At 37.3% G+C, this 19,269-nt stretch overlaps 1 pseudogene; it reads right to left on the bottom strand.

The window, feature by feature from the left end:
• Positions 1–15,861: 15,861 nt before the first annotated feature.
• On the bottom strand, positions 15,862–17,590 carry LOC113360810 (annotated as a pseudogene).
• Positions 17,591–19,269: the final 1,679 nt, after the last annotated feature.

Consider the following 19,269-nt stretch of genomic DNA (forward strand, 5'->3'; position numbering starts at 1 on the left):
TTGTAATTTAAAGAATTGTCACGGAAATAATTGTTACAAAAAGTGTTAGTTAAAAAGAACACGTGTCATCATCTGGGTGCTGATATAGGACGATGACACGTGTTACTAAAAGATTTGTTACAAGCAATAGGTAACACTTATAAGTGTTATTGTAACCGTTACTACAAGAACACACGTGTTCTTAAAGGGATCGTTGCAATAATATACTCACACCTAAACAGTGACAGTTCTCGTGACAAATGAGCCACATGTCGCTTTCCTAAAATTAGGTCAATTGTGGCTAATAATTATTGTAACGCTTTTTATATGTGACTGTATCTGGATCTTGTCACAGATAAAAACGTTACAAAAAACGATCACAATTATTAATTAAAGCCTATTTAGTCCAGTTATAACCGTTACACATTCAATAAGTAACAGGTATAGCCTGTGATAAAATCCTGGAAATGGTGTAGTGTAAGGTCGGTTCCTATGAGGGGCGGATAACCCACCCATTTTCCATGCCAGCTGGTCTGGAAAACTGGTCGCGCCATTATGGAAAAAAAAGATAAGCGGTGGAGACTACACCTCTAGTGGTTTCATCTACATCGCTCGGTATAGTTTACACCGCTAGCGATTTAAACTGCACCGTCTTCGGTCGGTGCTCTACCGCCTATAAATATTAGCATTCCTTCCAGTTTTCATTCACAAAAAAAATTTCTTCCCTCTAAAGAGCATACCAGAGCAATTTTTTACTTAAAAATGAGTAGTACCAAAAAACAAAATAGACAAAGGAAAAAGACAGGAAAGAAAAGGGAAAATTTGTTGCAGATAGTGATATCGTATGGGTTCAGGATAAACAACAAGAGTTCGCTAATGTTAGGCAACTAGTTGGACCTGGTGTATTATCTTCGCATTTATGTAACCATCTTTAGCATGTTTTGTTACTTAAATTAAGAGGTGCGTGGTCTGAGCTAACTGAAGTCTTTGGGTTACTCCCGGAAGCTGTTCAAGAATCCTTGAGAAGATATCCTTGGAAGCGTTTATATTTCATGAAAGGAAAAAACCACATGACTCAAATTGTGCGAGTTATTTGTGAGCGTTGGTTGAACGCTGCAAATACTCTCTTTTCCAAGGATTTCGAGTGTGAACGTTGGAAAAATAAGTTCTATTTTTCCATTCAATAGATTAATTTTTAGTTTAGAAACAAATTTTAGTTTTTAGAGATTCAATTTTTTAGCTTGATACAAATTTTAGTCCCACATACAAACTTTAATTTTAAGACCATGTTGTTTTTAGGGTTTACACTAATAGATTTGTATATGTTGACTGAAATAAAAATTAAGGGTGAATTAGGAAAATTTAACGAATTAAAGTGGATATCAGAAGGAAGATGGAAACAATTACTTCCCTTGTACTCAAATGATATTGAAGGAAAGCCAGAATCCAGACAGTTACACTCATTTGGATTAAGAGTGTTTGGATTAAAGGCTTTTTTGAGCTATTACCATGAGAAGGAGATACCCAGAGCTGAAAATTATCCCGAGCTTGAACGTATTTTTGTATTATGGATGTTAGGTTAAGTTTATTCCCCAATGGTAGCTCAGTGACATTAACTGGTTTTCTGGAGTCTTTAGAAAATTTAATTAAAGCGCCAAATTATGATTGGGGTTCTGCGATTTTAGCTGAGCTATACATAAATCTCAGTGAGTTCCCATGTAAGAAGAGAAATAACTTTAATGGATTTTGGGTCATATCGGAGGTAGAAACCACAATCCCTTTCTATTTATTAGATTTATTATCGAGTTTTCATACTAATTAATGGTGAATATATTAACACATAAATTTTTGTCAATGTTATTTTTCAGTATTGGTGGTATACTTACTTTAAGGTCAGGGAACCTGATCTTCATGATACACGATTAATTTTTCCAGTCGTGTACAAGTACAAAGCTGGGAATTGGGTTGGTAAGATTAATGATGGTCAAAATGTCGTTGCTATGCATAGGATGCAACAACTGTGCAGAACTAGTATCAACATTAAGCCAATATTGTATGCAGAAATCCCCGAGTTCTATGAAGCAACGGCAGAAGCAATGCTACATTTAAGCCTTAGGAGACTTGTGTTTTACAGTCCAATTAGTGATTAGGGTATTTGGTATTATGGAGAAAGACATATGTTTCAGCTACAAGGAAGAAAGGTAAAACCAATCAACCCGTTTCCAACTTCAATAATTTCACACGATGACTGGATAAAGTTGATAAATAATGGACAACCTTGGGAAGAAGTTGAAGATTTGATCCGAATTCCAGAAATGACTATGATTACTTCAGTTAGTTTCAAAAGGTATGCAAGCTAAATATTGTTGTTCATCCACAAAATATAGGTAGTTTTGACTTTCCAGCAATTGGTAATTTGCCACTTACAGATCTTCCATCCCAACCTCCACCACCGACGGTTGAAGCATATACATGTCCTCGCAGTCAAATGGGGTTGTCAAATATGCCACCAATATCTTGGGAAGTCCAGACTGTATCACCAGGTGGAGATATTGTTACAGTCCCACTTACTAGTGAAGGTCAGCAGAGCTATCCATACTATGGTGTGGTGGTACCATAAGAAGAGTTTCAGAACCGGTGCAACAAATTATCGTTTTTTTATCAATGAACTCCAGAATTTTCACTTGAGGGAAATGCAGACACATCGGGAGAATATGAGTTATGAATTGCCTGATACTCCGTTAGGGTCAAGTTCTCAAAATAGCTGGTGATAGCAGTGCAATAAGTCGTGGAGGTCGTAGAAGTCGTCATGACACTCTAACTATGGTGGAAGAGACTCATCTAGCAGCAGGAACAACACCAGCAGCAAACCTGGAGACGTATTTTCAGTCTCCTATTAGTTTCATGCCACAAGGTCCCGCACTTACTCCTGGTGGTGGCGTAAATATGGATGCATTTAGGCAGTCCATAATTTATACCCCCACAAGTACTTCAGCATTTCACCGATTCCAGGCACCTCCAATTCAACCATATACGGTACCATATCAAGGTTATGAATCACATGATGCTACTCAACCACCATATCACAGTCCAAATAATGAGTTTCACTGGATTATCGTTAGTTTGATATATCGTTCGTTAGTATGAATTATAGTTTGTTAGGTTGATAAATCTTTAATATGAATCGTGGTTTGTTTAAATCGTTAATGTAATTGCACTTTTGTTTGATAAATAATAATCTTCATTTAAAGTTTGCTATTGAAGTTAAAATTGAGAAATAAAATTGATACATTAGATTAAATTTGGGAAACACTTTTAAGATTTCATAACAACTTGCATATCGGAACTTCTTCAAATTTCAGAAGAACACGTCCCCAAAAGGGAAGCGCCTGTAATGCACCATCAACGATTGGATGATTAGTGAAGAGAACATAATTCCTGAAGATGCATTCATCTTCAAATGAGATAAAGTTGCGGTGTTGTGGTCTCCTTATTTCATTTTGCACACTAGCTCGAAGTTCAACTCTTTCAGTTTCGTCCGCATGTTTCTCTTCTATGAATTGAGCCAGAGGCATGTTTTAATTCATTGAAAAATCTAAGAAAATAGGAAAAAGGTGTGGTGTGAGTTATAATGGAAGAGGAATTTCGTATTTATTGGAGGAAAGATTTCTAGCCGTTGTATCAGATTCTACGTAGCGGTGTAGACTAGCCGAGTCTCGACCGGTAGGTAGAAACTTAACCTGGCCTGGCTTAGTGGCAAATTTCCACTTATCCAGGCTTGTTTTCCATTTTGCCAGCTCCATAGTGGGTGCAAAAATGACAAACTCTCAAATTTTCCACACCCATAGGAATCGACCTAATGATTTATGGCTAAAGATAGTCAAACACCAAACAAAAAAATTGGAAAAATGTTGGACCAAATACTAACTTTGGACAAAACATAAATACAGAAGAAAAAAAATTAATCTATAAATTATTAGTTTGCAGTGTAATTTGGGAAATGAGTGACGTGATATTACTTTCTCAGGCCTAGCTTACTTGATAAAATATGATTTTTGCATGATCCCTTTTGTTGTAATGGGCCTACACATTGGGGTGTAAAACCTGTCGCCTCAGCATAACCCATTTTACGAAATTACATTGGTTAGTGTGTTGTGCACGGTGCTGTGGCTCTGTCAGAATTAAACGTGTTGTGTCGCGTTGATTAGATAACATGTTGTGCTTTGGTAGCATGATCATCTTTTATTTTCCAAAAATGAAAATATTCCTCGGATATTTTAAATATGTATTTTTTCATGAATGATATTATATGTTATTGATATAAATCAGCATGCCAAAAATAAAATGTCGAAATTGGTTAGAATTAAGAATATTTTGTGAAATGTACATGAATTTCAATGTATTTTATCATTTTGTATAGGGTTTTATGCATAATGACTGCTTTCTACGCATATGATATTGTAATGTGTTGTATGTTTATCCGTTACCGCGTGATGTATCGTCCTGATGTGCCTATTTCTCTGTCATAGTACGACGCACTAAGATAACATGTTATATTGTTATGTTCCTGTCGTGCCTAATTACCTGATGACTGATGTGCTATGATGTACTTGAATTTTAGCGTGATGTGTTGTGCCTTAGATATGCTGGCACGATACATTTTCGGCCTTTTACCTACATGTATCGTTACTTTTCCCTAATCTACTCTTTAACAATAGCAGTGGGAGCTATAGTGAAAAATGTGGTGATTTCGATGAGAGAGTTATCACAGCCGTCCGATAGCTGGCAAAAGTAACTGTACCTTTGAATTGTGAAACAGGTCATGGTTCACGGATCGGTCGCGGTTCTTTTGGTTAATCTAATACCCACCGTGTTTTTTGGTTCACCGAACTGCCACAACTTTTTAGAAATTGTAACTCTTCTTTAAAGTTACTAATGACTTTGAAGAAACGATGTAAAAAAAGAAATATCAGTTTCAAATTTTGACACTAAAAGTAGTCCCATGTAATTCCAACGACACGCAAAGCGAGTGCATGCTGGCTTAGTTTTTTTGTTAACCAGAAGCTTGTTTTTTAGTTACTGGAACATTTATATACGTTCCAAATGGCTAATGAAACATTCATGGCTGAATGCTTTAACAACATAAAATTAGTTTGAAATTTGACGCACTAAAAATAACCCATTACATTCCATCGACAAGTGAAGCGCATGCACGGCCCTTGTATTCCTTAACGGGACCATCATTTCTTAATCAATCATAATCATCCGAAAGTCATACTTCAAATTTTCATAGTTACAAAGGCTAGTTTTATAGTTACGATGATCATGATCCTTAGGTTCAATTCCTAGTGGATTTGTTTACCCCAATTAAAATGATTTGTCAACTAATTATTATGTATTCTTTAAATTCAAACTGGTAAAGTTGGATATCGAAATCTCAATCAATTACACAATATTTTGAATAAACCTAATTACTTACTGATCTATCCATATTCATTTTTCAATCCGTAACTGATAGGGATGTGTATATACTAGTTGAATTGCATATATTAATCCTCCACTACCTTGCGTGATTTGCATGGACAAGTTATTATAGTTTCAGTTGGGATATTTTTATTTTTCTTAAAAAGATTTATTGATTAAAAAGAGAGTATAAAAAACTTATAACACCCTAAACTATGCTTCAAAAAAAAAAGACACCCTAAAAACCAATCAAAATAAAGCAAAAACAATAAAAAAAGAGGTAGTTGGAATACATTGTTTGATTTTAATTGAAAATCGGTTCACATTTCACACAATAGCGAAAGTGATTTTTCAACTGTTATTTAAGTTTGAATTAAAACTTTGCAAGTCTAAGATAGGAATCCAAATATTAAGATTGCATTGCGCTGATTTATAATGAAAAATTGTCACATTCAGAGACCTAAAGGTCGAAAATCATTATTTGATCTTATCAAATTCTCTGACCTGTTCCATGAAAAAAAAAACAATCAGAATATTCACTTATAATACAACTTTACCAAACAGGATGTATTTGAACTTCAATGAATTTGATAACGATGACAGAGATGGTTATGATGTACTTCAATATTACTCTTGGCATATTTGGAAGCCATATATGATGCAGTTTTGAAAACAAACAACCGCAACATAGTGTTGTATCAACGACTGCAATAGTTATATTTATTAATAACTACACAAATATTTACGATGCCAATATTATCTAACCTTATCTTGACGGTATTATGTGACCTTATGCATGACCAAAACTACAAGTCCACAGTGGATCCCACCCAAAATTTAAAAGAAATTTTAACTACAAATCTACGATGAACCCTAATTTTCACTATTCTTTTTCTATTACAACGCTTGTCAGTTAGGGACCGATATAAGCGCTTCCATATGTTCTTGGTTAAATTTAACTTGGTTGGTTGGGAACTTGCGGTTGAAAGTTTGTTTTTTATAGTTTAGTTTTTTTCCTCCTTCTTGATTCGTTTGATCACACTTCTTTTTTATCTTCTCACTACACCAAAATTAGGGTTTTGTAATTTCTCTTTACAGTAAATGGGGTTGCAACTGCATTAGACGTTCCGAAATACGGTGCAGTTTTTCATAACAAATGTGTTAGATGTAACGGCTTAATGGAAACAACTTTTTTAATTTTGTCACACGCGGATGTCGTTATAAAATTTCTTTCAAGCACAGAATATTTGTGGCTAGGAATGTACAATCTTGGAAAGAACTTCAGCAAGTAGACGCTGGGCTTTCAACAACCACATTAAATGAAAAACACTAGAATTTGGCGAAGGCACATTAAGGAAAGTTTTTTTAATGTATACTACCCCATGGCCTGGTAGCATCACTCTCAGCATTAATAACCTCTAAAAAAACATTTTCAAGCATGGGAAACAGAAAGAGAAGTCATGGATAGCTATTATATGTGATTATTTTGTGCCCACAAAGTCATTTAATAGAATTTGATTGAGAAAATATGGGATTGCCCGGTCCCATATAGTTGTTGGTAAGTGTCATGCTTGGCGTTCGTCTGCTGCAAAGTTTTTCAGACCATCTGTTGCTTGAATCCCTTCTCTATAATTGTTTTGAATATCACACGGAGGAATTTGTCACATTCTCTATTTTATTTCGATAATTATTTATGCCATATACCATGGAGTTTCAGCCTGTGTTTTTATGAGGCACATCAGATTTTCCGAACTCGTCTCAAAGTTATCTTTAGGCCATTGTCTCTCCGTTGTTTTCCTTGATCCTAGCATAGTTTCCCATGTTTTTGCTAGTAGAGAAGCAGTTATCCCTAGAAATACGCGAGAGTCATCACAGCTTGAGCACTCGAATCCCTGTAAAAAAAAACTGCTCCCACCATTCCTGGATGTCCCCCTAGCATCCCTATCCGTGTCGATCTTTATACAATTCGGTTCCAGTCTAGTCCAACCCGCCAATATCGTTGTTGCTCTGATATTGGTTGGGTTGGCCCTGACTGGTGGCCTCTAGGTAAAACTGAGGGAAGAATCTTTTTTTCCCATTTGAATTCACGTTGTTGCTTCAAGGTATATGCTAGGATATTGCATATGGGTGTATGGTGTGGTTTGAAAACTAATCATTTCTGGATGTCCATAGGTTCCAAAAGAGAAAAGGGAAAGTTGATATGGAGGGGATATGGCTAGAGTCTTGCAGAATTTATGAAACAGTTGTTTGAGTGTTTACAGTTATATGGGAGTTGAGGTTAGTTTGGTTTGTCAATAAACGACATAACAGGTTGTTTCAGGTAGCTGCACCTATTGGGTAGTGATTAAACATTTGCTCTGTTGTTTGTGGTTCAATGGCGATGTACCAGGGCATTGGGCGAGTGAGGTTGATGCGGTATAAAATAGTAAAGATTGGACGACCTTTATACCTCCACAAGAAAAGATGAATATTTAGTATACATGGTAAGTTCCACAAGATGGTTTTCTTGTTGTATTAGATAACTGTAGCCAGTGGCAATGGTGTATTTCAGATTTTGAGTGCGTCCATTGGATCTTATCCGGAGGCATGTCTTGGGGAAGGTGGATGTTTATTATGTTTTACTCAACAAATGGGAGGTGATTCAGTTGTTCATGATTTCAGTTATTGGTGAGAGGGTCGATGTACTACTGATTGGATTGGTTAGCATTGGGACGGGTCAAGGTTTTAAGGATGAGGTAGGATAGGTGTATCTAAACCATTTCCGATGCGACGGAATATGTGTGATTTTTGAAGGGTGTGGTTGTAGTTGGTTGGATTGAAAAATAAAATGCCTATTTCAGCTCATGGAATTTGCTTTGGAGGAATATCTACAACGTTGCTGATGATTTTTTCAAGTGTACTTAGTTCAAAATTGACATTAACATCAAAATTCGTCTAGATAAATTTTTCATTTAAGGTCCTTCATATGTTGATTTCTGACTATTTACATTATAACAAACAACAAAAAACAGTTTGTTGGCATGTCTCTTTGTTCTTGGCGAGTCTGATTTTCATTGGGCTCTTAATATTTCAAGAACAAGGAGTCTCCATGATAATGAGACTAGTATTATGAGCAATGTTATTTTATCTCCTGAAAAGAAAAACAAGATGATTTGGACATGAGATAAAAGTAGGATTTTCCCCATTAGCGTCTGCGAATGATATAAGTGAAACTTCAACAATTCTTTTTTCTCACAACACTTTTTTTTTCATTTCTCCATCTCTTTTGACAAAGCACCTCAGAACAAAAAAAAATATATCTTTCAGACTCTCACTATTTCTCTTTTCTCTATCTGAGAGAACAAAAAACCCAAAAACTCAACGAACCCTAGCGTCGTTCGAATCCATCTCCTACTCAGATCGGCTTTTCTGAAGAATATATGAGCGGGAGATGCTCAAACCTTTTCAATTATTTTCTTTGTCTTTTGTTTTAGATTAAGTTTCATGTTTCTGTTAATTTTAGATTTGTTATCTATAATAGACAATATATTATATTTAGAGATGATATATTTAGAGATATTTAGTTACCATAATATTCTGGGAGAATACCAGATTTTCTGTAATACTCAAACTCTATTTATATGAGTTTATGGAATAATAATAATTAAGGATTGATTAACCTCCGACATGGTATCACGAGGCCAACCTCGATCCATCTTCTTCTTTCTCTAAATTACCAATAATCATCCATGGCAAGTGACAAAAAATCCTTACATCCGGCTTTCGCCGTTTCTAACATCAAAGTTTTGATCCCTATTACTCTAGATATCAAACAAGATGAATATTCTTCATGGGTTTTCCTTTTCCAACTTCATCTACAAGCACACAACCTCCTTTTTCTTATTGACGATTCCGCTCCACCACCAGATCTTGATGCTGCCACCATACTACAACTTGATGCCCTCTGCCGTCAATGGATGTTCTCCACCATGGCCAAAGATTTGATGCTTACAGTTCTCAAAACTGGTAAAACTGCGAAAGAGTTATGGAATCATCTTAAAAATATTTTCCAAGACAACAAAGGAAGCCGTGCCGCTAACCTAGAAAGTAAGTTCGTGAATCTAAGATTTGTTGATTGTAACAATGTTGATGATTATTGTGATATGCTACAGGAACTTTCGAATCGACTAAGTGATCTTGATTTTCCAATGGATGAGAAACGTTTGGTTATACAACTTGTCAATGGACTTCCGGAGGAATACAATATTGTTGCCTCCTTCATCCAACAATCGATGCCATCTTTTGACACTGCTCGCTCTCAATTACGCACTGAGGAGATTCGCCGTGAACAGCAATCAAACTACAGCTCCCATACTGCCCTTGCGGCTGCCAACAACCAGGGTTCACCTGCTACTTCTTCTTCCGTCACCAGCAGTTTTCACTCAGCGTCTGCCCACCAACGTTCCGAGCCCAGTTCCCTGATGGGCCACAAAACTGCTCTTCTGCCAACTCCACCAGGCCCAAGACGTCACCCTACTGCACCCAACTGGGCTCCCCAATGGACGTCTCCCCCAAGCCCATACCATGTTGTACCTTACTGGAGTCAGCAGCATCATCTCTCTGGTCGTGGCCGAGGTCGTCAGTTCCGTGGGCGTGGCCGTGGTGGCGGATGCACCTTCTCAGCAGCCCTTTCACCACAAGCTTACGTCACTCCTACAACGGAATACCTTCAACCATCGGATATTGCCGAAGCATACAGCTCCATGAGCATTCGAGCGCCTGATGATGACTTCTACATGGACACTGGCGCAACATCACACATCACCTCGGATCCAGGTACTTTACATAATATTTTTCCTTCGAGCAATGTGCGGTCTATCTTAGTGGGTAATGGCAGCAGCATTCCGGTAACTGCTAGTGGCTCTAGGTTCATAGATCTTCCATCTCACACCCTTCATCTCAAAAATACTCTTGTCGTTCCTTCCATCATCAAAAACTTAATCTCTGTTCGTAAATTTACCACTGATAATCATGTGTCTGTTGAATTTGATCCTTATGGTTTTTCTGTGAAGGATTTGAATTCGAGGAAGACTATTCTCCGATGTGATAGTTCTGGGGAGCTTTATCCCATCACCACTTCTGCCGTGCATTCCTCCATTTCGCCACTACCTCACCAATTCTCTCTTGCCGTCTGCTCACCTGACGTTTGGCATAATCGCCTCGGCCACCCTGGCGGGGCTATTTTAGATGTTTTACGCACAAAGTCTTTTATTAAATGTAATAAGAATCTTTTCCCCAATCTTTGTCATTCTTGTCAACTTAGCAAACATGTTCGTCTTCCCTTTTATGACTCTCATTCTACTAGTGCTGCTCCTTTTGATATTATTCATAGTGATTTATGGACATCTCCGTTGAATTTAGACACGGGTTTTCGTTATTATCTTCTCTTATTTGATGATTTCACTAATTATCTATGGGTTTTTCCACTAAAACTCAAATCCCAAGTCTTCACCAAATTTTTGGAATTCCGTTCTTTTGTTCAAACTCAATTTGAACGCCAAATTAAGTCATTCCAATGCGACATGGGTCGAGAATTTGACAATTCCTCTTTTCATAATTTTGCTAGTAAAAACGGCTTAGTATTTCGCTTCTCTTGTCCTCATACATCCTCTCAAAATGGTAAGGCGGAACGCATGATTCGCCGAATCAATGATATCACCCATACCCTAATGACCCATGCCTCCGTTCTTCATAAATATTGGGTCTATTCTCTTCTTATGGCCGTCTACTTACACAACATTCTTCCCACTAAAATTCTCCGCTTCCAATCTCCGGTGTCCGTCTTATATAGACGCCAACCCACATATGATCATCTTCGCATCTTTGGTTGTCTTTGCTACCCTAATCTTTCTTCCACAACACCACACAAACTTGCTCCTCGTTCCACTAGGTGTGTCTTTCTTGGTTTTCCATCTAATCATCGTGGTTATCGTTGTCTTGACATTTCCACAAACAAATTCATCATTTCAAGACATGTCACATTTGATGAAACCATCTTCCCTTTTTCAAGTCCCTCTCATCTAGACTCTTCCCCTTCTCAAGACCCACAAATCCATCCTCTTTACTCCTTCCTAGACTCCTCCACATATCCCCCTCCTGTAGCCTCTCCTAATACTCATTCATCTCCATCCTTCTTCGTCCCTGTTGACGGCCCAGTCGTCTCAAACCTACAGCCAAAGTTGTACTCTCTCCCTCATCGACTCCAATCTCGTCCTTCCCAGCCCACTCCCACTGAGCCCACTCTTTCTTCCAAGCCCACTCATCCTTCCAAGCCAACTCGTCCTTCCCAGCCCACTTTTGCTGAGCCCACTACCCATGACTCTCCACCGTCCTCCCCTTCCAGCCCACTTCTTCCAAATGCTACTCGCCCAACTACTAGGGCTTCCCGTGGCATTTTCCGCCCCATTCAGCGACTGAACCTTCATGTCCAGTCCAACTCTCCAATTTCCCCTCTTCCACGTTCTTATCTTTATGCTCTTCGAGACCCTAACTGGAATGCTTCCATGTGGAACGAATACCTTGCTATGATTAAGACCGGCACTTGGGTACTAGTTCCTCGCCCCAGGAACGCCCATATCATTCGGTCGATGTGGCTCTTCCGTCACAAGTTTCACGCTGATGGCACCTTGCAGCGGTACAAGGATCGTCTAGTAGCCAATGGCAAGTCTCAACAGGTTGGAGTTGATTGTTTTGAAACGTTTAGTCCGGTTGTTAAACCAGCGACTATACGTATTGTGCTCAGTATAGCAACATCACGTTCTTGGGGTATTCGTCAGCTGGACGTTAAAAATTCTTTTCTTCATGGTGACCTAGCTGAAACGGTTTATATGCATCAACCACCGGGTTTTGTTGATTCCGCTCATCCCGATTATGTTTGCCGCCTTCGTCGATCTCTTTATGGACTTAAACAAGCACCTCGGGCATGGTTTCAACGTTTTGCACAATTTATTATTGGTTGCGGTTTTCGTGGAAGTGTTTGTGATTCCTCACTATTTGTTTATCACTCTGGTTCGGAAACTGCATACTTATTACTATATGTGGATGATATTGTTTTAACCGCTTCTATTGATGCCCTTCTAGGTCGTTTCATTGAGTTAATGAAACGTGAATTTGCTATGACTGATCTTGGTGCGTTACACCAATTTCTGGGTATCACTGTGACCCGCTCAGATTCAGGATTGTTTCTGTCACAGTCTTCATATGCACAGGATATTATTGCTCGTGCATCGATGACGAACTGCAACCCAGTCGCTACTCCAGTTGATACACAACCGAAGCTCAGTACTACATTTGGCCCTGCACTCAAGGATCCAACATTATACAGAAGTCTGGCCGGAGCTCTTCAATACCTGACTTTCACCCGCTCCGACATTTCTTATGCCGTGCAGCAGGTTTGCTTATTTATGCATGACCCTAGGGAATCACATATGCAGGCTATTAAACGCATTCTCAGGTATCTTCAGGGCACTCTTGATCACGGTTTATTTCTGTCCGCTTCCACTGTTACTGGTTTGACTGCGTACTCTGATGCTGACTGGGCGGGTTGTCCGGATTCTCGTCGGTCGACCTCTGGCTACTGCATTTTTCTTGGAGACAACCTGATATCTTGGTCATCCAAACGACAAGCTACTGTATCTCGTTCTAGTGCGGAGGCCGAATACAGAGGAGTTGCCAATGCTGTTGCTGAGACTACTTGGTTACGCAATTTACTTCTCGAGCTTCACATCCCGTTACGACGTGCCACTATTGTCTACTGTGATAACATTAGTGCCATTTACATGACTGGGGATCCTGTCCAGCACCAACGCACTAAACATGTGGAGATTGATATTCATTTTGTACGTGAGCGTGTACGTATCGGTGACATTCATGTCTTGCACATCCCTTCTGACAGTCAATATGCAGATATCTTCACCAAGGGCCTTCCTCGAGTATTGTTTGTTCGTTTCCGTTCTAGTCTTAACGTGTGCTCCTCTCCCGTTACGACTAAGGGGGTGTAATAGACAATATATTATATTTAGAGATGATATATTTAGAGATATTTAGTTACCATAATATTCTGGGAGAATACCAGATTTTCTGTAATACTCAAACTCTATTTATATGAGTTTATGGAATAATAATAATTAAGGATTGATTAACCTCCGACAATCTAGTCTGTCTTTATCTCCTTTCTGTAGTCTAGTTTAGATCGATTTTTTGTTTGGATTTGTTGTTTTTCACTTGTCTGCGTGGGAAATCCATTATAGAAGATGGCTTTTCTTTGTCTACAAGGGAAATAACTTCATTAAATCAAATCGTTTCAGATCCAATTACATCCTCTTCAATAACAGGAACATCAACCTTAAAATCACTGGTTTCATGTATGGCAACAACAATCACTAGATCTCCAACTATAGCAGCAAAAACAATCACAGAAATGGCAGCAACAAAAATCACTGAAGCAGTAACAAATATTACATATTCAACTCCAAGATCAATAGATGTAATATCTGATACAAAGAGAAAAAGAAGCAAGAAATTATCACTAAAGAGTGCTCCAGATTTGGATTCTTTTAGGTTACTTTGTTACAAAAAAGTGGATCCTGCCACTGGTATGATCCTGCCTCTCATAATCGTGTCAAGGAAATGAGATCTATGTGAGGATGAAAACCTCACAACCCCAAAACCCTGAGATATGGAGGGATCCTTTGATCCTTACCCTTTTTCCTTGCCCAAAATTGTTAATTGATTTAGAAGAAACCTGTTCTTTCCAAACAATATCATCTAACTGTTATCGTCACAAAGAAAGGATTCACTTGGTTGTATCACTTGGTGATCCCCTGTGATGTATCTCTACAGTTGTCGGTGATCTTAGTTGTCAATGTTGTTTTAGTTACTTCATTATCTCTGTGATGTCATGTTGCTCACATTATCTTTTAGCTCTGCGTTTCCATCATTATCTTTGTAATGGTCCTTATAAGGTGTTTTTTTCCTTACTTTTTGTATAAATAAAAAGAAACATTGGTCTCGTAAAGTTGCATTCTTCCTTTGGCATTTGGTGCAAAACAAGATTCCAACCATTGATAATATGCTGAAGAGGTACTGCGTGATTGTTGCATTCTCTTGCAACCCCTCCTCGAACTTGTGTGATTCGTGAAATCTAGTTCCTAAATCTGGAGTTTACCTGTTTTTAGAGTGCATTTTCTCTCGCAGCGGCTTTGGAGATTTTTCTGTGCCCAAGAAGAAATTATTATGCTAGCTACTTTATTTGATCTTTCAAAGAATTGGGTGATCTATGGTGGTTCCGTAATGGGAAAAGTTATTTGGAAATGTATTCATGCGAGTATTTTTTTTCCATTTGGATTCAAAAAAATGATAGATGTTTTAATGGGAAAAAGAGATTTGTCGAGGCTATAGTAACCAAGGTGGAAGTCAGTTCCTTTCATTAGGCTTTCGTAAATTGCAACACACTATTATCTTCAAGATTATTTGTTAACCGAAAAATCCTTCTTTTTAATCCACCTTAGTAGCTATGGGACTTGAGTTTTCTGTTTGTTTGTTTTTCTTTTCTTTCTTTCTTAGTTGATAGCCGTCGTGCTATTCTATAACTTCCATATCTTCTTAATATTTACTCCATCCGTCTAAATTATATAGGCGGAGAAGAAATCTTTGCTTATCCAACTAGATAGGGAAAGTTCATATTTCAATGCTATTTTTGATATATATGCCCATGTTAATATTGGATGGGTATCATCAAAAAAAAAAAAACTTATTATGTTAGTTATTGGGACTATATTATAGACAAATTAGGAAAAAATATAAAAAATGGTAAAATACATAGTGTTTTACATTGCAGAACTCCGCTTATAAAATTTGATCGGAGGGACTAGGGAGTATCTTCTATTTAAGCGCGTAAAAATTAAAATTGATCATGAGCCGAGCAGTTACGCTTTTACCGATAATAACTTTAAAAATGAAATCTTTTAAATTATGTACCATTTCTTAATTATTTATGTGATGTGGTATAGGGATTGTGGTAAAAGACTGCTGAAAAGGAAGGATAATTTTTCACTCACCGTTCATATAGTATTAAAAAGACAATAAACAAATCACACACACCGTCGGGATCACAAAAAATGAGAAAAGCACAAGACAAGTAAAAATTCCAGAAGAAGTCGACTAACTTCCTTAAGAAACCAATGAGTTGGAAGCGTTTACGACGACGATACACGGAGCAACTTAATTTGATACTGATTATTCTCTGTTGTTTATAATGTCATCACCATCACCATGATCACTTTCATTGTCATTATCATCTGAAGAGTGTTGAAGATGATAGAAGAAACCATCACGATACAAATAACATTTGTTATTCCATTCACCTTTTTTTGCAGTCAGTCAATATCTCTGATCATATATCATTTCCTGAGATAAACCCCATTTTTCAAGTTCTTGGTCACTATGATGAACAGCTAGACTATATTCACCGCCTGACCCTATCTGCACAGTCCTAGTTTCACCGTTTTCAATTTTTTTTAAATACTCAAATTGTTCAACTGTCCATCCAAACAATTTCATTAATAAAACTCTAGTTGAGGATCCGTGTGCTACTATCACTAAGTTTATCTCTTCATCCGATTCATCCTGTTGTAGTCTATTATTGTATATATCTCCCCACAGTGACTCAAGAAAACCTGGGTAACAAACAGTCTATTAAAATTCCGACATAATATGCAACATTGCTAATAGAGGGTGCCACGTTGCTCAGGAGTGTACCAATATCCAAAAGATAAAAACATCCCTTACCTATATATTGCTACACCCCTAAGCAATATGATTCCCCAATCACCACCCATCATTATATAGTGTCTGAAGTCTGATATATGTAATCTATGTGACGCATAAATGCCCACCACGTTACACGACTATTGCTACTAGACCATCTCCACTTATTATTAATTCACCACGATACCAGATTTTCCACAAGGTCATTGTGTGATGAGACCAATAACCCACTAGCACTAGAATACCGATTAAACCAGTAAAAAGAAAAGGAGATGCAATACCAGATCTACTGATCTAGGCTTGTACCCGAAAAATAAAAATAAAATGCAATACAAGATCTACTGATCTAGGCTCGTACCGCATGATGAGTGATAGCCCATATGGCGTGCACGTTATAAGACTAAGGATTACCCTAGGATGAGTGAAAACCCGCTATCAAGGCTAACACTAACGGAAGTTTAAGAGTGAACCCTTAATTTGTGAAAAAACTAAATGCCAAAAGAAAGTTCTCATAAGTTTTGAAAGACGGAAAACAATCAAAGATAAAAATGAGATATTACTTGCAACACGATCATAAACATCAGCTACAGATTCTCCGCCAGGATACCGAAAGAAGAATCTACCGAATTTGAGTCCACAAAATTGGTTAAAAAGACCAAAATCAACAATTCCTGGGTGAAACAGACAGTTAGATTTTGATATTGTTTAAATGCCAAAAATATAAAAATAGGCAGGATGTAACCAATTTCATTGTGCCTATTTTCAAATATTTTTTCTTATTTTTAGTTTAAACAGGATGTATCCAGTTTCATCCTTGCTATTTTTTAAATTTAAGCTAGGATGAAACCAGTTTCATCCTTACTATTTTTTTTTGGCCATTTCACCCAAACTATTTTTTACCTGTCCATTTGAACCGTGATTTAAAAGTATTTGTACAAATGACCCATTTTCCGATTTGAGTCGAGATTCTTCAATAACTTTCATTTCTTTTTCAACTCGAAAATTTCCCCAACCTTATTCTCTTATTCTGCATTCTTCTCTAACACCAATAATTCTTTCCTTCTCAAAAGCTTTACCAAGTTCACGTAATGTTTGTCTTGTTCTTACAAATGGAGATACATAAAAGTGTACTTTCCAATTCTTTCCACTACTAGTAGCAGCTTCTTCAATGATTTTACGAATGTTTTCACCTGCAGTTCTTGCTTGCTCCCGACCTAATTCTGTTAATGGTACCAAATGACATGGTGTTGTTGTATATGTTGATCTATCTATGTTTCCTTTACTTTCTCCATCCTTTACTTTCTCCATGTCGAACCAATATTATTCTCTTGGGTATTTTCATCTTTCTCTGGCAATGCCTTCCTATCTCTTTGGTTAATCTTCCAACTCAAAGATATGACTTATTATAGAATCAAAGAAGCCAGTTATCTTTTTTTATAGCACAGTCAAAACTCGTGTCAACATCGGGAAGAATATTTATCAATATCAGGAGCACGTTTTCAAAGATAAGAGTAGTAAATGAAATCGTTTTTTTTTTTTGATAACCAGAAAACTTTCATTAATTGATCAAAGTAAGCTTACATGATTTCAGTACATCGATCAAGCTTACATAAAGAGACCTCATACATAATCAGTACAAAACCAATAATTCCAACAAGAAAAGAGATAGAACATTGGAGAATGACTAAAAGCATGTATGAAAAGAGATCCGATTGAATCGGAGAGGAAATGGTTTTCGGATCACAAGTCCACCATTTTTGATGATTTTCTTCGTTTAGAGAAAGATATGCTCCAAGGGAGTAATTTGCTTGAATTCTTGAACGGAGTAATACTCCAGCTAGTTTACCTAGTTAATGAAATCGCTTAAACTGTTGTACTATCGGTTAACTCCCTTTCCATACGTGCTGTAAATGATAGTCACTTAATAATATTCCAGCCAGTTTACCTAGTTATCGCCGAGGAAAAAAAAAGTTTACCTTAGCTATCATTGCGAAGGAAATGATAGTCACTTCTAGGTATACTAGGGAAGGGAAAGAGTACGTATAGGTATAGATGTTAGAGGAAGAGTGCGACTTTGTGCACCCTGTTAACCCGGGTGCACATTCCTCCCTTCTCTATAGGCTAGGATTCTAACCGTAGTTATCTATTTTATTGAAAATTAAAAGTAGATATTACGTTGGAAATTGGAAAGTGGGAGAAACAAAATAAAAAATGCCTAAAAACCTGGGTACCCTCTCTTTCATCTGTAAGACTTTTAACACTCATTTTCTTCTTCTTCTTCGCTTGTTTGTTTGATTGTTTCCCTTTCCCAAAAAGGAAGAATTCTCCCTGTAAGCGTCAAGTGAGTGATTTGGAATAGTTCTTTGATATTTACCTCTGTTGTTAATAATGGATACCATCTTTATCACTTTTATGCTTTGAAGAGTTAACCCTGTTCTTACGGATTCAGATGGGTTCACTTACTGCTACTACTCATCTTGCAAGTAAGGTTAGAACATCATCGTCCGGTGATGGAAATAAAGGTAGAGTGTCTCCTGATCATCAATAACAGTCCCCGATAATCAAGATGAAGGATTTATTGAAGATCAAGATTCATAGTAATACTACTGTTGAGGAACAAAGTGATCATGAAATTGTAAGATTTATTAGATTTATTCCCATGAACGACTTTTTCCTCCCTGGTTTAGAGTTCTTTACAAAATTTCCAAAAGGTTTGTATCTAATTAGCGAATAATCCGAAAGAATATAGACGTTAATCAGAAATCAACTAGTATAACCTTAATTGCCAATCGACAGCAACCTAAGTTGGCCATGACGTCTCAATCGAAGATTCAGGAGATATTATGGAGGCTAGAACACCTCAATTTTGAAAGCTTTTGTAAATTTCAATCGCATCAATTCTAAAGCTTATCATGGTGCAACAGAGAATAAACGGAAAGTAGAGAAAAGAAAGAGACGTGGCTTATGGTTTTATAAAATCTTCGGTTTTTATTTCTCCGATTCCTTATGTGTGATATTTAT

This window comes from Papaver somniferum, chromosome 3, assembly GCF_003573695.1.
Source record: "Papaver somniferum cultivar HN1 chromosome 3, ASM357369v1, whole genome shotgun sequence".
Taxonomy (NCBI): Eukaryota; Viridiplantae; Streptophyta; class Magnoliopsida; order Ranunculales; family Papaveraceae; genus Papaver; species Papaver somniferum.